A 25644-nucleotide genomic window follows, 5' to 3' on the forward strand; every position below is an offset into this window, starting at 1 on the left:
TTAGTTTGAAAAAAGGACCTATTTTGCAACCCTGAGCAAATCACTTAACCATTCTGGGATTCAATTTACTTGTTTGTAAAATGCAGATAAATAATTTGACATATCTCAGATTAGGAACTCCATCTGAGACAGGAAATATGTTTGATCTGATAATCTTGTACTTATCAATCAGTAATATTTACTGAGTGCTTACTGTGTGGAGAGCACTGCATCTCAGTGTTTAGACTGGTAAGGACTTCATAAATACTATAATTATTAAAATTCAAATAATCAAAATCTAAACAACTTACATCAAATAATCTAAAAACTGAAATCTTTGAAAACCCAGAAATCAAAATCAGCCTGACTCAAAAATTAGCTGTTGTTGAAAAAGACATGGTGCTTGAAAGTCAGGTTTGGTCTTTTAAATACTTTTAAAGGAAAATTAGACAATCAGATACTATAATGATGGTATTAAATGCTTACTATGTTCCAAGCACTCTACTAAATGCTGGATACAAGCAAATCAGGTTGGACACAGTCCAAGTCCTACATGGGGTTCACAGTTTCAATTCCCATTTTACAGATGAGGTAAATGAGGCATAGAGAAGTGAAGTGACTTACCCAAGGTCACACAGCAGACATGTGGTGGAGTGGGGATTAGAACCCATAACCTTCTGACTCCCAGGCCTGTGCTCTATCCACTACAGTATCCCTCTTCTCTATATTTATAGATATATTTTTATATATCAGATATATCTATAGATACCTGACCTATTTATAGACATATATAAATATGGATATTACAATGGTTGATTTTAGATGATTTCCTGTCAGGCTTAAATCTGATTAAATTTCCAAGATACCAAGACCTGAGTCCTTTTTAATATCCAGTCCTTAGTTCGGGCGGCAAAGGGAGAAGAATCTAGGCAAGTTTCTCTGAGTTTTGAGCTTGAGTTTTCCTATAATTCCCTGATTTATTATTATAATTATCATCATCATCATCATCATTAGTAGTATTGTTATCATTATACTTTCAAGTGCTTTCTATGTGTCAAGCACTGTTCTAAGCCTTGGGGTAGATACACATTAATCAGGTTAGAAACAATTCCTGTCCCACATGAGACTCACAGTGAGTCACATGGAACACAGGGAACGGGTAGTGAATCCCCATTTTACAGTTGAGGAAACTGAGGCTTAAAGAAGTAAAGTGACTTGCCCAAGGTTACACTTTAAACAACTGGCAGACTGGGATTAGAACCCAGGTCTTCTAACTCCCAGGCCTTTGCTCTTTCCACTAGACCACACTGCTTCTATATTTCTCTCGGCCTGGACATTGGAGTCCCAGCCTTTCCTAGTTGTTCTCTATGAGGACAAATAGAAAGATAAATAAGATTTGCCTGGATTTAACCAGGGTCCTGCTTGGCAGTAAGGGGCTTAAATCGAATAAATATTTTCCAGAAAAAAAAATCATTAACCTTTTGTCATTAGTGTTTGGAACTCCTCAAGCAGCTCAGTGGTTTAAATTAATGCACCTGCCAAAATAAGCACCAAGTGTTGTTACCCTCTTAGGGACAACCCTGTTCCATAAATCACAGCATTTCAATGACAACTCAATGTGTTTTATATCATATAGGGAGCCTGTGTTTATGAATTTGAGATAAAAGGGGTTTAGCCAGTGAAAACAGTGGAACTACTGTCTGGCTCTTTTTCGTAGCCTTTTCCCCCCTTCCTCCTAAATGAGTTTCTATGTGTTTGGGAGCATGGATCTTGTTTTACAGAGTACTGTCAGTTTTGTCTGCAACTGCTATAACTTTCCTCTTAATTCCTTCTGCTCAAGGCTCCGTCTCTATTAAATCATCCCTTGTGTAAATCAGAATCCTAGTCAGTGTGACTAGGGGAACTGTAAAATGACACTTTCTGGGCTTTCCTGGAGATGAGAAAGGAGTAGCAGCGATCTAATAGGCTCAGCATTCAATGTAAATACACAACAGGATGAGGGAAATTCCATGGCCAATAAACATTCATATGTATACTTATCCTTCTTTGAAATCTGTTTTGAATGATTCTCCAAAGTCCATTTAAAATAGATGGTGATTCCTGCATTTGTTTGAGCCGTAAGCCTCTCCTTCACTTGTGTTCTGAGCAGTGCCCGATAGAATACCCTTCCGGGATCTCATCCGTGGAGCCAAAGCTAGGACATTTCTTCCCTGATGAGTGGGGTGAAAACACACTCAAACAATTGATTGGAACATTTATTTTTTTTCAAGAGGTCTGAGGGTAGAGTGAGGTGGGCAGTTTCCAAGAAGCATTGCTTAAGAAAAGGAGGGTCCTCTTTTGTCTGGTAGAGAAGTACTCCACAGCACTTACATATGTATCGTAATTTATATTAGTGTTGGTCTCCCCCTCCTTACTGTAAGCTAACCCTGGGCAGGGAATGTGTCTACTAACTCTAGTAGTGGACACTGCTGCTTCTAGAGAAGCAGTGTGGCTCAGTGGCAAGAGCACGGGTTTGGGAGTCAGAGGTCATGAGTTTGAATCCTGACTCTGCCACTTGTCAGCTGTGTGACTGTGGGCAAGTCACTTAACGTCTCTGTGCCTCAGTTACCTCATCTGTAAAATGGGGATTAACTGTGAGCCTCACGTGGGACAACCTGATTACCCGGTATCTACCCCAGCGCGTAGAACAATGCTCTGCACATAGTAAGCGCTTAACAAATACCAACATTATTATTATTATTAACTTTATTATAATGTACTCTCCCAAGCTCTTAGTACGATGCTCTTCACACAGTAAGTGCTCAATAAATGCAACTGATTGATGAAGAAGACCTTACAGTTGTTCTCATTAATAATAAGGAATTAAGGTCAAATTGGACTTTGCATTTGAAAGAAATTTTCACTTTGCAATCAAGAATTGATCATCTTCATTAACCAACAAAGGAAAAGCTATTACTTTCCTTATGCTACAGGTGAGACTTGTAAGAACTGAGGGACTTGAGAATAAATACTACTAAAAATATGAATCAACCCCTTTGTGTTACTGGCTCATTATCCTATTACATCTCAAGTCATACTCCCAGTTGGAACTGCCTAATTCCCACCCCCATGACTGGGCTGGTTAAATTAATTAAACTAGTTACGGTATTAAGCATTTACTATGCACTAGGCACTGGGGTAGATAGATATAAGGTTATGAGATAGGGCATTATTCCTTTCCAACATAAGGTGCTTTGGAAGACTTTACAAGCCCCTACCTCTCAACATGAGGGACTGAAGGGTTTTTTTTTGTATTCCCCATTGCCAAGCAAGGGCACTTAAAGGTTACTTAAGCCTTTTTATCCATCCTTATGATAATCTCTTTTCCACGGAGGGAGGAAAGAATTGGGCTTAAATTAACAGAATGCTCAGTGTTCAAGCACCAAAGAGAGCAAGTAAAATGATGGAACTTGAATTCCCAGTTCTAGACCACCCTGTTCAAGGCCACAAGCCCACATGTCTCCCTGAGGGCTTTTAAGCACTGGAATAAGTTACCAAAGGGCACTGTGGAAGCCTCCTCTTGAGGAAGCAGAGAGGATGGATTTAATTTCCTCGCAATAGCCCTTTCAGTTCTAGGATTATAGGATCCAATAATAAAACAGCCTAAATAGAGGCAGCTCCAGTTAATGGAGGCACAGGAGTGGGAGAGAGAGTTTGAGAGATCCAGTTGGGTTCAGGTTATGCCCTCAACTAGTATTATGCCCTTGATATCGTGGCTCTGCAAAAGCAAAAGCAAGATGGAGATGCGAGAGGTGGAGATGACATCTTGTGAATGGGAAGTGATGGACAGTTTTAAAGATCACAGCAAGACAGAATACTACAGAGGGTTCTCCAAGAGGGTGAACACCATAGCGCTATTCCATCTCTGGATGGTTCGCGCAGAGAGGCTCACTTCTGGACTTTTATGGCATCTAAGAGGTTTCCTCTGAGAAACACAGGAACAATCTCTTGCCGCACCTATTTTCAATATGCTTTCAGATTATTTATTCTGCACATGTGGGTTTGGTCATTTTAATTTGCTCCTCGAGGGTGGTGGTAAATGAATAAATATCAGCTTGCAGTGCACCAAATTGCACCACCTAGTGCTTTTAATTCAAAACTTTTGCAAAAAGCCAGGAACAACTGGGTCATACGTGCCCTCCCCATAGGCAGTTCTCTGCCATCCAGATTGCCAAATCCTAAAACTCTCCTGTAGGCAGCCACTAAGAATTCTACAGGCCAAGCTATCTGCAGAACAGCAGAGCTGGAAGCGCATTCCAAACTTTCCATCGGCGTCCCTTGGAACCAGCTAACAGTACTACAGTCTCCATGCAAATACAACAACAGGAAACTCAGCAGTGGCCTCAGCAGTACTAGTTGTAATATTTCCCCTTAGTATTTGTTCTGGGTGCATTTTGGAATAAAAATGGAAACTATGATATAATTACATTTGCCAATTTAGCAGATACAATTCTTACTCACAAGAATGGCCCTGTTGAATCTTGCTCAGTAAAAGACAGATTAAATGAATGTTTTTATGGCAGTTGAATTGTTCTATGTATTCCATATTCTAGTAAAGAATCCTGGACTGTTTCAGAGAATTAACTACTTTACTCTTTCCTTGGGGGGATGAGGGGAAAAGAAGGGGCTAGAAAGGCTGATCTCTACCACAGATCTTGTAAAATACTAAACCTGATTTTCTGGCCATAGGGCTGGCTCCTGTAAAAGCCTGCGGCGTAGTGTCTATCCATGGTGACTGTGGGCCAGTAATAGTGGTAGTAATATTAGCAGTATTAGTAAATGTACTTATTGAGCACTCACTAGTTGTAATGCACTGTACTAAGCCAGTGGCCAAATACTGCCGGCAATCCTGCTGAAGCCTAAGCAGCCCTTACGGCTACTTGGGAAATGCAGTAGCTACTAATACCATTAAAGAATTCTGGACACCTCTTTACCAACCTCATAATGTAAGTTAAGGCTTCATAAAGATATACAAAAAAAGGTTCTTTGCAAAAGTTCCCAGAACCTATGTAATTGTTCAGTATTTTTGGGTTCTGATCCCCCTCTATTATTTCAGAGCTATTGTGTAGGAACTTCTCACGTGTCATTGACACGGACACCACTTCTAAACTGTGGAACTAGGCAAAAGGAGCCAAAGAGGAGGGCGAATGGACATTTGCAAGGAAAATACAAGACATAAAATACCACGTGTCATTATCAGTACCAGTTAAGGGACAGCCCGGTGGAAAACAAGGTGCGTGACCTTCCAGGGTAAAAGATGCACAAACAATTGTCCCAACTGAAGAAGAGCAGTGGCAGCAACTGTTACTTTTACCACTGTCATTATCACCACCCCAGCCTTATCTGGAATCTGAAAAACTCAAAACAATTAACCGTTCTCCATACTACAAGCAAGAATAAATTGCACTGTAGGAACAAGCTATAAATTGAGTTTTCGTTTTCCAGACTGAGAAACTGATAATTGGAGAGTTGCAGAATTGAGGTCACCAGATGAATTTGTGAATTATTCGCAGAATCCCTGAAATTCTTACTCCCAGCCTAATATTCCTATATTCCTGTCCTTTTCGGCGTCTTTTCTGAGAGCCCAGAAACTGACTCTTCAGTAGCCTGCTTTAATGTTTGGGTTCATGGTTGGGCCTTAATTTGTACTTCCTGTTTCCAGAAAGACCATGAAATTAAAATGAGAGAGCCTCCCTTGTCTCGGTTCGCCTGTGTTCGAGGGATAGCAGTGTTGTGAGGAGAGGGAGTCACATGCATTTCCACTGTGAAGTAGTTGCCGTTTTTGAAGCTGGCCCTACATCCCCTTCCATGCAGGGCAGCACTAGTAAATCACAGTCAATGAGCAATTGTAAACCTTGAGCACATCCTTGAGCTGCCCTGGAATGCCACAAAAGGAAACCGCAGTCACTTCCTGTCAGAGCAAGTTCCATCAGTCATCTCTAAGTTTCCTGCTAGGGAAGTCTCCACAGGTCATTGATTCCTATAGGGAAATAAGTTTATTCAACAAAGTTTAGGAAATTAAAACCATGAAGATCTTTTTTGGTCCCTGAACTTTATGGGAAAATTCAACATAAAAGTACCTGCTGGAACCTCATGGTGTGAGTTCTCTTAGCATATTGATTTAATAAAAGGACATAGAGCTTAAGGATAAACTATTCCAATCCCAAAGAAATATCAAGGGTTGGACATTAAAAGAAGGTTTTACTGGTTCAATTCAGGGTTTCTGCGTCAGTTCAGGGGTGAGGCAGGGGACTGGGGGGCCAAATGATCAGTCCTTCATAAAGAGCTGTCCAAAATCTTTATTCTGAGATTCTCAATGTATTCACACAAATAGCTTTTCCATATCTTAAAGTATTATCAGTTTTTCAGAACAAATTCAAGAGATTTGCAACATCTTGGATTGTATTGGACTGTAGGCTCAAGCGTGCCTCTAATGATGGAATGATCATTACCGCCAAATCCTGCTATACCAGGCTACACTGGATCCAACATTTTATACATTTCCTTTTCTTTTTTTCCAGAGAAATAGAACGTGGCCCTTGGAAAGCTGGAAAGTGTTTGGCCCAGACCCATTATGGCCTAATGTATTGAAACTAAAGAACTCCAATTAAACAACTGACAAAAATTAACCTCCAGAAACCTCTAGGCCAAAGATTCCCTAACCTAGGAGGCGGGAAGGCTGTAACTGTGAGCTCTGCCTCAGAGAAAGGGGATTCAAGGATCAATGTTGGTGGGAAGGAAACGGACTCTTCCTAAATAATAGTATTTGTTAAGAACTTACTATGTGTCAGGCATAGTACTAAGCACTGGGTGAATGTTCTGGCTGCTACAGTTCCCCTGCGAAGTGGGAGAGGAATTCCCCACTCCGTTTTGGGGAGCCAGCTGGGCTAGAATTGGAGTTGGGATACCACAACCCAGCTTTGGAATTGGTGAATTAATCCAGGAGCTCCCAGGATTTACACTGAGTCCCTGGAAAACTCTGAAGGATAGAGGGTAGATAGATTTAAGATAAAGCCTGGGCCTGGGAATCAGAAGGACCTGGGTTCTAATCCAGGCTCTGCCATTTGTCTGCTGTGTGATCTTCATTCATTCAATCGTATTTATGGAGCACTTACTGTGTACAGAGCACTGTACTAAACACTTGGAAAGTACAATTCAGCAATAGAGATAACCCCTACCCAACAATGGGCTCACAGTCTAGAAGGGGGGAGACAGACATCAGAACAAGTTAACAGGCATCAGTAGCATCAGTATAAATAAATAGAATTAAAGATATATACACATCATAAATAAAATGAATAGAATAATCGGTACATTTATACACAAACGTTAGAGGGATAGAGCAGAAGGAGGGAGTTGGGGCGATGGGGAGGGGAGGAGGAGCAGAGGAAAAGTCACAACTTCTCTGTGCCTCAGTTACCTCATCTGTAAAATGGGGATTAAGACTGTGAGTTCTATGTGGGACAGGGATTGTGGACAACCTGATTACCTTGTATCTACTCCAGCACTTAATACGGTACCTGGGACATAGAAAGTGCTTAACAAATACCAAACATTATTAATACTATTAGACCCCCTGCCCTCGGCCAATAAACTACTTGGAGGTTTTGTTGTCTTCATTGTCTCGTTAGATTGTAAACTCCTTGTGAGCAGGGATCATGTCTACTGACTCTGTTGTATTGTACTGTCCCAAGCACTTAGTACAGAGCTCTCTAAACAAGTGCTCAGTTAATACCACTGAATGACTGATTGATTGTCTTGCTGTCTCCCAAAACTTTCTCTCAGCAGCTCAGCTAGGCACTTCTGCCTCTACCCTCATCCAAAAGGGATGGGAAGTGTTGGTATGGGAAAGAGAGGAGAGGAAGTCAAAGAAAATTAATTTAATAGGGAATGCAGTCAGGGACTCCTGGAACATGGGTCTCTTGGACTGAGCACTGAGGTCAACAAAGGAAATATGCTGCCCTGTATTTACATAATAATAATGATGATGATAATGGTATTTGTTAAACACTTGCTATGCGCCAAGCACTGTTCTAAGCACTGGGGTAGATACAAGATTATCAGGTTGCCCCACGTGGGGCTCACAGTCTTAATTCCCATTTTACAGATGAGATAACTGAGGTACAGAGATGTTAAGTGACTTGCCCAAAGCCACACAGCCGACAAATGGCAGAGCCAGGATTAGAACCCACAACTTCTGACTCCCAAGCCCATGCTCTTTCCACTAAACTACACTGCTGACCTTTAAATAAATTCACCGGAGTTGCCTTGATCACTAGCATCTTGAACCCAAAATTGATGATATACTGATGAAGTGGTGGGGTCTGATTCAAGTAGTCTCTGTACTGAATCAGCATCTACTGGAAGGGAGCAGTGGCATGGATATTTAAAGACTATGTGAGGGAGAAATGTTCATTCATTCAATAGTATTTATTGAGCGCTTACTATGTGCAGAGCACTGTACTAAGCACTTGGGATGAACAAGTCGGCAACAGATAGAGACAGTCCCTGCCGTTTGACGGGCTTACAGTCTAATCGGGGGAGACGGACAGACAAGAACAATGGCAATAAACTGCGTCAAGGGGAAGAACATCTCGTAAAAACAATGGCAACTAAATAGAATCAAGGCGATGTACAATTCATTAACAAAATAAATAGGGTAACGAAAATATATACAGTTGAGCGGACGAGTACAGTGCTGTGGGGATGGGAAGGGAGAGGTGGAGGAGCAGAGGGAAAAGGGGAAAATGAGGCTTTAGCTGCGGAGAGGTAAAGGGGGGATGGCAGAGGGAGTAGAGGGAGAAGAGGAGCTCAGTCTGGGAACGCCTCTTGGAGGAGGTGAGTTTTAAGTAGGGTTTTGAAGAGGGAAAGAGAATCAGTTTGGCGGAGGTGAGGAGGGAGGGCGTTCCAGGACCGCGGGAGGATGTGACCCAGGGGTCGACGGCGGGATAGGCGAGACCGAGGGACGGTGAGGAGGTGGGCGGCAGAGGAGCGGAGCGTGCGGGGTGGGCGGTAGAAAGAGAGAAGGGAGGAGAGGTAGGAAGGGGCAAGGTGATGGAGAGCCTTGAAGCCTAGAGTGAGGAGTTTTTGTTTGGAGCGGAGGTTGATAGGCAACCACTGGAGTTGTTTAAGAAGGGGAGTGACATGCCCAGATCGTTTCTGCAGGAAGATGAGCCGGGCGGCGGAGTGAAGAATAGACTGGAGCGGGGCGAGAGAGGAGGAAGGGAGGTCAGAGAGAAGGCTGACACAGTAGTCTAGCCGGGATATAACGAGAGCCTGTAACAGTAAGGTAGCCGATTGGGTGGAGAGGAAAGGGCGGATCTTGGCGATATTGTAGAGGTGAAACCGGCAGGTCTTGGTAACGGATAGGATGTGTGGGGTGAACGAGAGAGACGAGTCAAGGATGACACCGAGATTGCGGGCCTGAGAGACGGGAAGGATGGTCGTGCCATCCACGGTGATAGAGAAGTCTGGGAGAGGACCGGGTTTGGGAGGGAAGATGAGGAGCTCAGTCTTGCTCATGTTGAGTTTTAGGTGGCGGGCCGACATCCAGGTGGAGACGTCCCGGAGGCAGGAGGAGATGCGAACCTGAAGGGAGGGGGAGAGGACAGGGGCGGAGATGTAGATCTGCGTGTCATCTGCGTAGAGATGGTAGTCAAAGCCGTGAGAGCGGATGAGTTCACCGAGGGAGTGAGTGTAAATGGAGAACAGAAGAGGGCCAAGAACTGACCCTTGAGGAACTCCAACAGTTAAAGGATGGGAGGGGGAGGAGGCTCCAGCGAAGGAGACCGAGAATGATCGGCCAGAGAGGTAAGAGGAGAACCAGGAGAGGACAGAGTCCGTGAAGCCAAGGTGAGATAAGGTATGGAGGAGGAGGGGATGGTCGACAGTGTCAAAGGCAGCAGAGAGGTCAAGGAGGATTAGAATGGAGTAGGAGCCATTGGATTTGGCAAGAAGGAGGTCATGGGTGACCTTAGAGAGAGCAGTCTCGGTAGAGTGGAGGGGACGGAATGTTCTAAGTATGCAACAAACTCCTAATCTTCCCAGTGCAAAATCAATCACCACTTTGGAAATGTCACCCATGAAACTGAATATAATGTAACAGACCATGCCATCTGGCCTGATCATGTGTAGGAAATGGAAAAAAAGAAGGGGAAGAAGCAATCTAACTGGTATCCTGATCACCAATAGAAAGATGAACTAAATAACAGGTCAAAAGACCCTTCCAGTCCATAGTGACTGTGAAAATTTGTGCATTTTGTCTAACTTCATGAAAGGGAAAGTCTTAAGGATGTTTAGGACTTATTTTCAAAAATTTGATTAGGAGTTTAGGGAGCCAAAGTTTTTAAAGGTGTTGAATTGTTTGTTACCTTCAAAAAGGAACAATTTGTAATTCCCACCACCTCCACTTTTCCTGACACAGGTGAGAACCAGGATATCAAAATGCTCCACTGGACTGCTGCCCATAAGCCCAGCCTAACAAAAAGCAGGAAATTCCCTAAATCTTGTGAGACTGTCTGTTCCCACAAGACTTCCTGGCAATTTGGCAGACATAGGGGTCAAGTGTTCAAAGTTCCAGACCGCAAGCAAGACCTGCAGCCAGTACAAGTTTAATTAAGGTACTGACCTGCTGAACAGGCCTATTCCCACACTTGATAGCACCCAGGATGAAAATTTCCAGAAATATTGAGAACTAAGAATGATCAGGAGGATGGAGAAGTTTCCATCTGGGGATAGAGTGAAAAGATTAGGATTTCAGCCTGGAAATATAAAGGCATGATAGAGGGGGCATGATTGAAGTTTACAAAATCGCAAAGGATGTGGGCATGATAAGCATGGAATTATTGATCAACCAACAAAGGATGGGGGGCACCCACTAAACTTAAACGTGGTACATTCAAAGCAAACCAGAGGAAGCACATCACATGGCTGGTGGAGAAAATATGGAATGTCAGCATAGAGAATTGTGCAGACTGAATTATCTGTTGGTTCAAGAGGGTTAGGATAAATTCATAGGCAAGAGGTCCATAATGATTTTCTGTAAGAAAAATTAATATTGTGTTGAGAGGCAAGTCCCTTAAGGGGCAGGGACTGAGTGACTGACCTGAATATTTGGTATCCATCCCACTGCTTACTACAGTACTTGAAACATAATAGACACTTAAATACTACAACTATTATTTGAAAGTATATTCTTAACCATTAGAATGGATATTCAGGAGAGAGACAACCAAATGGTTCCTTCTCAACTAGATCCGAAGCTCTTTGAGGGCAAGGATCATGTCTATTACCTCAGTTGGGCAGTGCTTTGCAGAGAACAAGCGTTCGATAAAAGTGATCGACTGACTCACTGGAGACAGAATACTGGGCTGGATGGGCAATTGATCTGGCCTAATTCTGGCTTTTCTTATGCTTCTCTTATTCCGCTTTTAGAAATTCAGTGCTAGACATGCAGATAAACATCCAGTAATAATTCCCAAACTTGGGTCCTGCTCCAAAGTCAGATATTTAAGAGTTCCTCCACCACAAATGAAATATGATGGTGGAGTTTCAAAGGTAGTAAAGAGGGGAAACTTGTGGGGAGCAGAAAGCAATCCTCTCAGCTGAAGGATCAACATGTCAGCACACCGGTGACAAAGAAGCTAGTGACACAGCTAAGCCTGGAACAGCACAGACATGAAACAAATATGGCTGGAAAAACTCATTCAATATTTGGTTTGGGCGTTGATCTGGTTCCTTTTAATTCAAAGGTGTTTGTGTATTCTCACCAGAGGGACCATCACTCTCCTTCGTTAAGGCTACAAAACCTTGTTTGTAAAGTTTTGGTTGCAATTTCAGTGGCAAGCTATAACTCCAATCTGTGCCCCCAAGCTATTGGGCCTGCAGCTTAGAGCCTTTTTGACTGAGTCCCAGTGGACTCTAATCTCAGGCTCACACTTTATTGACTTTTTTTCCAGTAAGCTTTACTTCCTGAAGTTCAGTCAAAACAGCCCCGATTCAAGTGAATTGATACTGTTAAAGTCTCCTTAGCCCAGGAATAAAACCTATCCTTTGTCTCTGCAGAGAGGGTAAAATTCAATTCGGTTCAATTCAACTTATATTAATCCTGGAAAGCTGTTGATTATCTATCAGAAATGCTTGTAGGCATGACTCCAGTAAGCATCCTGCTAATTAGAGCTGGAAAGAGAACCAGCACTCTTCCCTTCCTCCTCCCATCTCTCTGTGTTCCTCTGCAATTCCCCTATCCTGCTTCCACCTGCCTCCCATATGCCACCTCTTCTGTGACTTCGCTCCTCTTCTCCCTCTAGACTGTAAGGTTGTTATGGGCAGGAAACGGGGCTGCTAATTCTGACATACTCTCCCAAATGCTTAGTACAGTGCTCTACACATAGTAAGCACTCTATAAATACCACTGATTGATTGATTTAGCTTCTTCCTCCATTCATCCATTTATCAAGGCTTTATACGAGTCGATCTGATTCATAGCCTTTGGTGACCAGTAGGCTGCTTGACATACAATTAAGTGAAGGACATGAATTTGAATGGGATCTGTTGAGGGTAAGGGAGCAAAAAGAGACACGTGAGATAATTGAGAGAGAGGAAGGATTCAGAATGGGGAACACAGTTGATAGTATTCATTTCCCCAGTTGATGCAGACTTAGGGTGTCACAGTTCTTTTTCTGAGGAGGGCAGAATCCATGTGTTCAGAACTTAAAAGACTATTTGAATCAACTTCAGGGCCCTTTCAGCAGCTTGTATTTGGGCTAGGTACCAGTGGACAGTGATTAAATTGGATTGTAGCCTGCAAGGAAGAGCTCATTTCAACCCTTTAGTTCTGAAAGGAGACTAAGGTCATGGCAAAGAGTTTGTAAATTGAAATAAGAAATGATAATAATCAAGTCTGGTCACATCATTGACCTCATTTTTTTTTCTTTCTTTCCATGGTCTGCTCCAGACTTGGCTGCTTTTTCCATTCTATTCTCTGTGGATGGATTTCTTATTTCTGAGAGCAGACTCAGAGGGCCAAATAGCGTTTTGGTTTTTTTCACCTTCTGCAGTAAGGGGCCAGGTAAAAATGATGGTCTTCAATGTATTTCAGGACTTTAAAGGGGAAAAAAAGATCAACGTTTTCTTTTGCCCCATTTTTGCCAAGAGCTTGAGGATGAGGAGTAAGTGGAAGAGAAAGTATTTATCTCTGAGCCATACAGATTGTTCACCCATAAACCCCACTCTTTTCTCACAGTGACTACTAAATACTAAGATCCCATGACATACAACTATCTCAAACCTTAGCAACATATGACCTAGTGGGACTGTCTTGTGGCATTTTTTTTTTAGGATCATAGGGACCCAGTAGAATGGCTATCATATTATCACCATCATCACCTTTAGCCCCATCATCATCATCGTTATCATCCACGCAAATATAGAGGCTTGATTTTTTTCCTCCTTCCAGGTAAATATGTACAAAGCCTTGGCAACCCATCTCTACTCTCATTCCCCCTCCAAACCGACCTTAAGGAGAGAAGCAGCCTAAGTAGGAATAAACTCACAGTTATAAATCTCTAAATTGCCCAGAAGCCTTTAGTTCCCTTTATTTCCTACCACCAACACAACTCCAAGGAAATTAAATGAAGATACGCTGTGGTTGGGAGGCAAGGAATTTATTTATAAAGGAATAATTTAGGGGAGGATCAAATAAACTTCCTTTCCTCTCCTTTATCCACTATGGTAAAAGATCTTAACCTCTCGTCAGCCTGCGTACACAGCTGAATTTCTGGACCGTCTCAGTTTCAATTTATCTATGTCTTAGGTGCCACTCCACACTTTTATGTCTGTGTTGTCCTCGCTTGTCCCTTCACCTATCCTTCCCACTTCTGACTGCTGAGGCTCTTGTCCCTATTTCAACCCAAAATGATGTGTGTTGTTTGGTTTATTAACAAATCTAGCTTCATCTCGAGGGCAAGGCTAATGTCTGCTAATTGTATTGTATTTTCCCAACTGCCTATTACAGTGCTCTGAACCAATTAAGGCTCAAATAAATACTGCTGATTGACTTAGTAGTAATAATAACAGAAGTAGAAGAATACCCATCTGGTGTGGTGCACTGAACTGGGTGTTTAGGATGCTCAGAATCAAGAAGTTTACACCCTCACAGGAGAGATGACTACAAAAATATTTACAATGAGAGGGATCAAATTAAATAATTGAATACGTATATATCCAAGAGTGCTGAGGAGGATAGTAATGCATTAATAAATCCTTGAGTTGAACGGAAAGATGATACGGCTCAGGAGCCTGGGAAATTAATTGTGGTAGACTTGTCGGAGGAGATGGGGTTATTAAAGGGCTTTGAATGTGGAGAGAGCTGTGGTCTGCCTCATGAGGAGAGGGAGGGAATTCTAAGATTTGGGAACAGCAGGAGTGTGAGGATAAGTGGGAGAGTTGAAAGTGAGTTAGAGCTAAAAGGTTGGCTTAGGAGAAATGAAGTCCATTCTCTGACAAGTCTCTCCCAGCCAGTATGAGATTCATCCCTTATATGGACTATCCAGGCTTTTGGACTCTAGATTTAATTCACTGGAGAGTACATTCATATTTTAAAACCATCCTACTAGGTTGATTTATGGCACACACACTAGGAATTGTAATGAATCAGGGGATTTTAATTCAATACAAGACTGAAAGCCCTGGAATCCAAATTCCACTCAGCAAGTAAAACATGGATAAAGCTGCATAAGTTTCTTTAAATCTTCTGCCAGCATTACACACTCTGATCCTTCAGTGTGAAAAGGAATGAATCCCTGACTAGCTCAATCAAGAGACTGCCCATTGAGAGCCAAGCAATCTGTGTCAACAAGCTGATGATAGTTCTCAAGTGATAGGAATTTCAACCCATTAGGATGAGAGTTGACCTGAACCTCTTTTTGGTCCTCAATTACCCTTCTTTTTTAGTAGTCACTTGCAAGAAGGCTTGGCATGGCAAAAGCAAATGAGAGGAAAAAATGTTTCTGAACCCCTGGATCTCTGATTTCCTTGAATGAGGATTTACCACAATTGAAGGTGTCACTTGGGACACTTCTCTCTCATTACACTTGCCAACAGAGTTAGAAGTCAGGGTCCTGGTTCTAACTCTGCCTTCACTTCTTATGACAATTGGTTTCTTTACCTGTTCAGTACAAGTCAGTAAGAATATCTGTCTATTATTTCTACCTATCCGTTGTTTGGAATCCTTGGATCTTGGTGAAGGTACTGCAGCTTCCTGGTGTGACAGGAGTAATATGAATACAAAATTCAACACTTGTTTTGGTCTGGTTTCAGATGGCCAAATCATGTCATTTTTAGAAGATGGGAAAAATTACTAATGGGCTTTCTTGTTTCATGGCCTCAAAACCCCAGCAAGTGGATAGGCTCAGCTCAATATTTTTTTACCTAATCAAATATTATTTAAATGACTAGATGTAAATCTTCACTGAGAAGATAGAAAAGTGGAAAATAAAATAGTGAAGCAGTAATTATTACGATTTTTCTATTCTAGTTGAGTCTGCATGAAATTCTTTCCAAAAATTATAAATAGAAACCAATGCACTTTTCAGCTGGGCTGTTTTTATGAGTTTTTCCCACAAACAAAAGGGAGTTTTATCTTTCAATGGAAATATTCACCACACGGGAGGGGGGATGTTAATTCAGAATGAAGTGGAATTTATAGCAGCAAGCCAGTTATTTTGGAGGATTGCTCATCTGTGGTAAACACAGTGCTCCATACCTTGGAAACAGCAACCTGTCCTTCACTGATTGCTGATCTTGCTCAAAAACAGCCCATAATTGCCCTTAGCATGAAAGTTCAGAGTCAGAAACTATTCCCACTGAGAGAAATATAGCTGTAAGAAAAAATGGCAGTTTCTTGAGTCAAAATAAATGTTGGTGGGGGTTACGATGTTATTTTTAATTGCCCTAATTTAGGAAGAGTTACAAACAGCAGTGAGAATGGGAGAAACACCCTGGGTGAGTCCAAGATAGAAATGTATCTAGATAATTAGAGGCTAATATGCTTTAGATAAATTAATCTTTTCTAGAACTGAAGGGCATTCAAAGACCAAATTACCTCAAAAATCCAGGTAATATGAAAACATAAGAACCACAAAAGGAAAAACAAAGAGGATCAGATTCTCATCTTATTCTCTGTAAGTTACATAGGAGGAATTCTGAAATGAATGCCAAGCAATTTATACAATGGGTTGGAGCAGCCTGCTTCTCTGGCCAGCAATGGGAGAAATAAACCTGGAAAACAAAGCTGAAGAAAAATGAAGGGTAATGGTAGATAGTAAATTAGACATTCTTCTGTATAAAACATCAAACTGTGGGGTGGTGAAGATAAACTTTTGTAGACTGTAAGCTCTTCTGATAGACTGTAAACTTCTTTTGGGCAGGAATTATAACTAACAACTTTATATTGCGCTTTCCCAAGCACTTAGTAAAGTGCTTTGCAGAGAGTAAGTGCTCAATTAATACCATTGATTGACTGATGAAACTTTACCTAGGAAACCATCATCAATGAGTTAACTGTTAATGAGAGTTCAACCCCAGACCATGGATGACCTCGGTGTTCTTACATATGGCAATATATTTCTTCCCTGGCCCTCTTGGTTTTAAGTTTCAAAAGTGACCTCTAAGAGTGGCCCAACAAAGTTACAGATACACCTGTTTGCATCTCCAGATTTAGCATTCACAGAAAAGCATGTAATTTGCATATGAGAGGGATTTGGATTTGACTCAGCATCCTGGGAGGGGCAGCAGAGAGAGTTCTTTCAAAAATTTGGGTCAAACACCCCACCCGTCCTGAATGCTTGGAAGTCATAAAGAAGGTACGGTTCTCTTGAATTAAAGAGATGGTGAATTTGAGTTCAAATGAAATCACTCAATCCTTTCTCTTCCCTGACCAACATTTGGTGAACTTTCAAACTCTACACCCATTCCAGAATTCCAGCACCCTAAATATCAATTTCAAACCATTGGCCCGTTAGATTCTCTTCTGCTCCTTTCATTCAAATATGGCCAGGATCAAGGTTTCTCTGGGAGAGAAAAAATGATTTTTCCCTGGGACCTGCTCTCAGGCCTTTTCACCTTACAATCCACGTTTCACCAGAAACAAATATGGTTCAGTGAGTATCGGCCCCAAGTTTCCAAGAATGGTAGCTCTGATACTCCCTAAACCTTTGGCCGGGTAGCGGGTAGAGCAGTCTTCCTCCTCTAATGAAATGTACATGCTTTAAGTGGGGCTTCTTCAATTCTAAAGGTTTGCCAAAGCTTATATAAATGGAACTCCTTCTTTCCTGACCCCTTGCCCTACTTCAAATGAGCTTTTAAACCCTTTAGAAAACATGCGGTTTCACTTTCAACTGCATTAGAGCTTATAATATGTTATTTTGGCTCTACCAAAGTGTTCGGGTGGAAGGTGCCGATTTCATAGATTTGAGCCTGGTAATATTGACAAGTAAACTTTATACTGAAAGTATCTAGCACTGAGAGCCAGTCTCCTTTGCAGCTTTATTAGTTCAGCTGAATATTGGGTGTGTCTGTACTTCCAGGACTTTCAGGCGTTTCCCGCACACAAAATCATCTGAACCATTTGCATATCAGTGTGATCCCTTAGCGCCCTGACTTTATACTGCGGTTGCCAAAAATCCATACCCAGCCCAGCAATTCCAGCCTGATAAAGAAAACTGAACAGTGTCGAGCTCTGCGGGTTGACCACAAAGCGATAACTAGTGTCTGTCCAAGAACTGAGCAAAATCATATTGAGTCTCAAAGTCACTGTTGTTGTCAATTCAGTGTTCCTTTTGAACTCTGTGATGGGAAAGCCTCACTCTTCAGATGAAATGCTTGGGATTTGGGCACCTATGAGAAGCGATGTATGTGATAGATTCTATCATTTGTGTGCACTTCTTAGTTTCTATTTGACAAATCCTTGCTATTTATAGAGTTAAGATCTTTATTGAGTGTCTACTGAGCTAAAGCCATGTTCTAATAATAATAATAATGATAATTGTATTTGTTAAGCGCTTCCTATGTGCTAAGCACTGTTCTAAGTGCTGGGGTAGATACAAGTTAATCAGGTTGCCCCACGTGGACTCACGGTCTTAATCCCCATTTTACAGAGGAAGTAACTGAGGCACAGAGAAGTAAAGTGACTTGCCCAAGTTCACACAGCATTCAAGTGGTTGAGCTGGGACTAGAACTCAGGTCCTTCTGACTCCTATCCCCTAGACCATGATGTTCCTCATCAACTTATATTTTATCTATCCTAATGCTTAGTAAAGTGCTTAGCACGTAGTGCTTAACAAATAACAGTATTATTGTTATTAATAATTTTATAGGCTAATTTGTAGTTATCACCTCCTCTCTGATGACAGATCTAATTACCAAATGAGGGTGTCCCTTCTGGACCTCAAGCACCCACAAGACACTGACATCAAAGTTTTCTCATCTCACATCAGTCCTAGGGATGACCATTGTTCAAAACTGATCTTTTGTTGTCATTTACTATAAACGGACATGAGAGAGACTTGAAAATATCGAAGAAAGTCATTTATGAGAACGGGTTGTTTTTTTTAATTGACTTATCACCCAACCTAAGGCTGATGTGTAGATGAACAGAAAAAGCTCAGAGAAATTGTCAAAACTGGGTCCTCTTCAAGAGTGGACTTAGTTCAGTACTCTGCACACAGTAAGCACCCAAATATTATTGGTGAAGAGAGCAAAACTTAACTCTGTTCAGTTAACTAAACTCTCAATAATTTGTTCCAGCTTTAATTTCAGTTCACTTGATTACTGAGCTGCCTTCTAAAAATATTTCATCTCCCTTCATCACTTATAAAATTCTCCCCCTCCCCTAAGGTGCAATTTAGATATATTTGTGAATTATATTAGATTGTTCAAGCATCTCTTTCCATAGAGGAGTATGCCAGGTGCATTGGGGGAATTTGCTTCTGCCTCTTCCACAAAGGTTCTTCTTGGAGATTTGGGATTTTTAGGTTTTTTGAGAATTCTTGGATTTAGTTGAAAACTCCTGAAACTAGGAAAATTTCAAAAAGTTTATTATTATGGTATTTGTTAAATGCTTACTATGTGGCAGGCATTATACTGGGGTAGATACAGCTAAATGGATCGAACACAGTCCATGTCCCATATGAGGCCTACAGTCTTAATCCCCAATTTACAGAGGAGGTAACTGAGGCACAGAAAAATTAAGTGATTTGCCCAAGATCACAGAGCAGACAAAAGGTTATCAAAATACTCCTTAAAAAATTCCTTCAAACTTCCCCTCAAATTGAGATGATTCCTGAAAACACTTGGCCTGCCATTTTCAATTTAACCATAGTCAGACGGATGTTGAAGATTAATCTCATTAGGTAGAATGAAGAGGAAGTAGGGAAGAGATGAGAGGGAGGTATTTGATTCATGAAGGATTTACTTTTGATTTCCATGAAGAAAGAAAGATAAAAGATTTCAAGGAAATGTTTTTTGACAGCCTTGGGTCAGATATAAGACTGGGTTTTAAGAGCCCAAGGACAGAGATGTCTTCAGTTTGATTCTGTGAGTAAATATTTTTATGGTTATTCATGGTGGGTTTTGTTTTGGGAAGAGACTTTTTTAGGAAAATAATCATAAAGCCAGTAAACAATTTAAAAGCTAATCTTCCTGTGTTTTGTGAGGAATAGTCCTGCTATACTTCCCACACCCACTGCCATGAAATTCGAGGATTTGGTTTCCACAGATCTACAAATATACTGCAGACATTTCTTGGCAAACGGGGCTTGATAATGTGTGTTGAGTTTTCAGGTTTTTGAAACCCTGTTCAAGATTCAGTTCTCTGGAGCCCAAAAGCTTTTACCTCTCTCCCTTTGCTAATTGTGCATCTTCATTTCATGACTGCTAAGTGAGTGAAATGAATAAGAGCATCCAAATGACCCCCAGGTCTGTTCATCTGTTTGATTAGTTGACATTGTCCAGGCCTCAATAAAATGTAACTCCTCAGTCCCTATCCTGGGAGTGGAATCATACACAGTATAACAAGCACAAGATGCACAAGACAGAGCTAGGGGGAACGGGATTCCATCAGAAAGCACCATGTTAGCAAACTCTCTAGAAACCAGTGGGTTTTTTTTAACTTGCTCTCCTTCCCCAGTCCCTCCATCTACCCTCACCTCTCCTTTCTGGGCTCTTTCCATCTGCCTTGCTTATGGTATGTCCACCCTCCACTTTGTCTTTATCCCCACTATTCCACCACTTAAATCCTGTCCCTTCCCAATCCCATCCCTGCCATTTCTCGTCACTGTCACCAGAAAGATCAAAGATGGGGTGGGGATATGGCCAGAACATGCACAGCAGGGTTGGGATGGATGGTGGCAAGGGAGAAGGCAACTGCACCCAGCCCCCTCAGGTAACAGAAACATGGATGTGGCTGGAGGGACAAAGTGGGGACAGATTTTTTTTTTAAAAAAGACCAGAGAGCAGGTTCAGAGAAAGATGAATGGGAAAGAGCAGAGCAAGGAAAGGAAAATAGTTTTCCTGGTGACTGCTGACAGACACAAGGAGTTTCTCTCTATAAGTGGAACGAACTCTATCTAGTGAGTTCTTAGCTGGAAGTAAAGCATTGATATCACTCTGAAAGAAAGCCTTGAACCCGGGGCCATAATGGGGCCGAGGACAGTTCTATGAAAAGTCAAAGAGTCGTTGGGGATTCATAGCCAGTGAAAGCATTGGGAACAGAGAAAATGTACTAGTTGAAAAATGGATGTAATAATATGTGATCTTGGTAAATCCCAAAGGTTTACTCCTCCAAGTGATTTGCTCTTCTATTTGGTTTGCAGTAAATGGAAAGGTCTAGTAAGTATATCTACATGATTACAATAAATCCTCCAAAAGAGAATCTTGTAAACTGGAAGTTCAGCTAATTTGAGATTAAGACATTTACTTAGCTCAGGGCAAATTGTGTTATCTTGTACAGGCTGAAAGATTTAGATTTAAAACCTGTGGAAGAAATCTGGGTTGAATCTGGTATAGCACCTAGAATGTTGTAATTTCACAGGAAAAATCATCATAACAGCAACAAAACAGTAGAATTCAAGCAGGCCTACAGTAAGGCAAGCTACAAGACACTGAATGGTAATTGATCTTGGGTTTCTTTTCCCATTCAGTTTCTTTTTCAAGGGAATCTGGAATTGTGTGGGACTGTGGGTGTGTATGCTGGAGGCAAATGTTATGTTCTCTTTATCGCTAGAGGTAAAAATGAGAGAAGGGAGAGGGATCTGCTGAGAGAAGAGGAAGGCTTAGCTCTGATAACATGGTGGAACTAGAGATAATTTGGGAAAGCTGTTGAAAATCATTATTTAAGGCTGAAGAGTAGATCAGTACTTCATTTCTTATTTGTGGTTGATTGGGTTAAGAAAGATTTTCTTTCCCTGCCTGTTGTCTGTGTGATGGTCCTTTTCAAGTATCAGATAGGAATTAGGTTCCTTTGATTTTGTTTCTGTTTGTTTTTGTGAAGAACATTCTTCCTATAGCTCAGGAGAAATCTCATAGCTCCAGAACTCCTGAGAGGGTTAAACCCTGTTAATAAAGGGATGGCTATTACTTAGAATTCTATGGGGCCTTTCCAACTGTATGGAACAGTAAATATAGACTGGATGGTTGGGGGGCAGGGGAGACACTATTCTCTGTGGGAGGAAATTTACATTTTAATGATAGGGGGACTTATCTATATTATCCATATATTCACTGTAGTATAGACCCATTGCCCAGGCTGCGTCAGGGAACTGAGGGGTCAGACTCAGTCTGGGTTTGGCACACATGAGAGAGAACGTTGTGTATGGACAGAAATCCTGTGCACTCTCTGGAACCATCCTCTCTTCATGCTTGACATGAGACCATGGAAAAAATTCTCTCCACAAGTTTTTGTTTTGGCCCAAATTCCAAATTAATAACCGGGATCGTTATTAATTCAGTGAGCCCAGTTCTCTTTCTGGAGAGTGCAGGTAGCCCAACTGGCCAGTGGCCAGGCCCAGGGAGATGTCCCTCTGAAATGGCCAGCTGGGGCAGGTCCACCTTGTTGCCCCATTCTGCTTTGGCCACCACACTTTCTGGTGCTGGGTAGCCTGGGGAGGACACGAGCAGAGCCACTCTGGAGCAAAGGCAGTCTGCCTGCGTAAGCTCATTATGGGCAGGGAATGTGTCTGTTTATTGTTATGCTCTAATAATAATAATGATAACTGTGGTATTTGTTAAGCGCTTACTATGTGCCAGACACAGTAATAATAATAATAATGTTGGTATTTGTTAAGCGCTTACTATGTGCCGAGCACTGTTCTAAGCGCTGGGGTAGACACAGGGGAATCAGGTTGTCCCACGTGGGGCTCACGGTCTTCATCCCCATTTTACAGATGAGGTAACTGAGGCACCGAGAAGTTAAGTGACTTGCCCAAAGTCACACAGCTGACAAGTGGCCGAGCCGAGATTTGAACCCATGACCTCTGACTCCAAAGCCCGTGCTCTTTCCACTGAGCCACGCTGCTTCTCCGGTACTAAGCGCTAGAGTGGATACCAGCAAATCGGGTTGGACCCAGTTCCTGTCCCAGGTGGGGCTCACAGTCTCAATCCTCATTTTACAGATGAGGGAACTGAGTCACAGAAAAGTGAAGTGACTTGCCTAATGTCACACAACAGACAAGTGGCAGAGCCAGGATTGGAATCCATGATCTTCTGAATCCCAGGCCTGTGCTTTCTCCATGATGCCATGCTGCTTCTCCCAAGTGCTAAGCACAGTGCTCTGCACACAATAAGTGCTCAATAAATAAGATTACCTGACTGACTAAAGAGGAGAGTGACTGTTTCATCAGGGAAAATATGCACCACTGATAGCTAGCCTCTACCTCTCCACAGGGACAAAGGAAGAAGGAATGGATCCATGTCTATTTCCTAAAAAGAGTTCTTTCATAGCACATGATGTCTCCCACCCAAAGCAAAGATCTTATCCAAGCTCACTTTCAGGTAAAGAGGTGAACCCATTTGCTTAAAAACACAACAGCCCAAGCATGATTTTCTTTTTGCTTAGTTTGGCTATTTCGCCTATGACCAGATTCATTAATCCTCATTTTATTTATGATGGTGCCTGCTTGTCAAAAGTTCAGCCCAATGATACACTTCAAACATAAAACACAGCTCACTTATTATCCTGATCTTCCTGGCTATCTCCAGACAATCTGCACGATCAGTTAGCTCCATTGTTAGCCTTGGCCCCCGGGGTCACCGGACTGCATGTGGATCAGACAAAAACCGGCACTTCAAAAGTAAAGAAATATTGTGTTCGCTAATACCTTCAGATAAGCCAACTTTATCTGCACCTTGTCTCTCAGCTGGCACTAACTGTTCAAATCATTCTATTTTACAAGCTGTATATAAACATCACCTGTTTGTGCAGAATGACATAAAGGCTACCCCCTGCTACTGGTGTTATCATTGAGGAAGCACTACTTGGGTGTGGGAGTATTTTAAAATGGACTGCAAAAATAAAATAACAATAGGGTTTGATTTGTCCCAGAGCTAACCGAATAATGAGCCTGCAAGTTCTAAGTGGCTTGTTTAGAGGGCAACACTTCTGGGGCCAGGGGATGGTTAATGGGGGCACCTTTATTTAGGGCTTTACTGACATGTCAGCTCTCCCATGAATTCGCAGGTTTCAGTATCAATCAATAATTGGTACTTATTGAGCACTTGGTGTTATATTGTACTCTCCCAAGCGCTCGGCATAGTGCTCTCTGCATGCAGTAAGCATTCAAGAAATGTGACTGAATAAATGAAGCACTTGGGAAAGTACAGTGCAATAGAGTTGGTAGACACAATCCCTGCCCACAGAGAGTTTATAGACTACAGGGGAAGACAGATATTAAAATAAATTACAGATAGGGGAAATGGTAGGGAGTAAGGCTATATATGTAAATGAGGTGGGGCTGAGTGCGGGGTGAATAACAAGTGCTTAAGAGGTACACTTAATTAATTAATGGCATTTGTTGAGCACTTACTGTGTGCAAAGCACTGTTCTAAGCGCTGGTGGGGATACAAGGTAATCAGGTTGTCCCACGTGGGGCTCACAGTCTTAGAAGCAGCGTGGCTCAGTGGAAAGAGCACGGGCTTGGGAGTCAGAGGTCATGGGTTCGAATCCCAGATCTGCCACTTGTCAGCTGTGTGACTGTGAGCAAGTCATTTAACTTCTCTGTGCCTCAGTTACCTCATCTGTAAAACGGGGGCCTCACGTGGGACAACCTGATTACCCTGTATCCACCCCAGCGCTTAGAACAATGCTCTGCACATAGTAAGTGCTTAACAAATAGCAACATTATTATTATTAATCCCCATTTTACAGATGAGGGAACTGAGGCACAGAGAAGTGAAGTGACTTGCCAAAAGTCACACAGCTGACTAGTGGCAAAGTGTTGGAGCCGGGATTAGAAGCCATGACCTCTGACTCCCAAACCTGGGCTCTTTCCACTGAGCCATGCTGTTTCTCTTAACTTCCGAGTTTCTAGGTGAGGCAGAGGGAGAGGCAGGTAGGGGAAATAAGGGTTTAGTCAGGGAAGGCCCCTTGGAGGAGTTGTGGTTTTTTAAAGGGCTTTGAAGGTGGGAAGAATGGTGGTCTGTCTAATATGGACAGGGAGGGAGTTCCAAGCTAGAGGCATGTCATGGGCAAGGGGTCAGAAATGGAATAGTTGAGATCGAGGTTCACTGAGTTGGTTGGTGTTTGAAGACCTAAGTGTGAGAGTTGGCTTGCGGTAGATCAGCAAGGTATGGTAGGAGTAGGGTAACTTACTGAGCACCTTAAACGTGACCGTAGGGAGTTTCTGTTGGAGGTTTTTTAAGAGTGTATAGATATTGACTCACTTTTTACTTTAATAATGGCAAGCTCCTTGTGGGCTGGGATCATGTCTACCAACTATGTTGGATTGAACTATCTAGCTTAGACTGTGAGCCCCAGGAGGGACAGGGACTGTGTCCAATCTGATTAACTTGTATCTACCCCGGCATATAGAACAAGGCTTGACACACAGTAAGTGCTTAACAAATGCCTATAATAATAATATAATGATAATGACGATAATTCAAGTGCTTAGTACAGTGCTCTACACACAGTAATTACTCAATAAATATAATTTATCGATTGATAATGCTCATGAGGATTTTTAGAGTTCTATTTCCCAGAGACAATTCAATAAATAAGAGGAAGTAGGCTTTAACACTAATTCAGAGTATCCAAAAGAGGAGCGTACAGGACCGGAGAAGCCTTCCTCCAACCAATATTATGCAATCAAAGATTCCTCCATTTGAGCATGTTCTGGCCCTCCCAGACTCAGAATAAGGTACGATCTGAGAGAGGCAAGTAGGTCTAATGGAAAGGGTCAGGAGACCCAGTCCCGGATCTGCCAGTTACCTGCAGGGTAGCCTTGGGCATATCTCTTCACCCCTCTGGGTCTCCATTTGTTCATCTGTAAAATGGGAATGAGATAGATTGTGAGCCACAAATGGGACAGGGACTGTCAGATTTCATAACCTTGTACCATCCTGAGGGCTTAGCCC

Source organism: Ornithorhynchus anatinus, chromosome 11 (assembly GCF_004115215.2).
Source record: "Ornithorhynchus anatinus isolate Pmale09 chromosome 11, mOrnAna1.pri.v4, whole genome shotgun sequence".
In the NCBI taxonomy this organism is placed as follows: Eukaryota; Metazoa; Chordata; class Mammalia; order Monotremata; family Ornithorhynchidae; genus Ornithorhynchus; species Ornithorhynchus anatinus.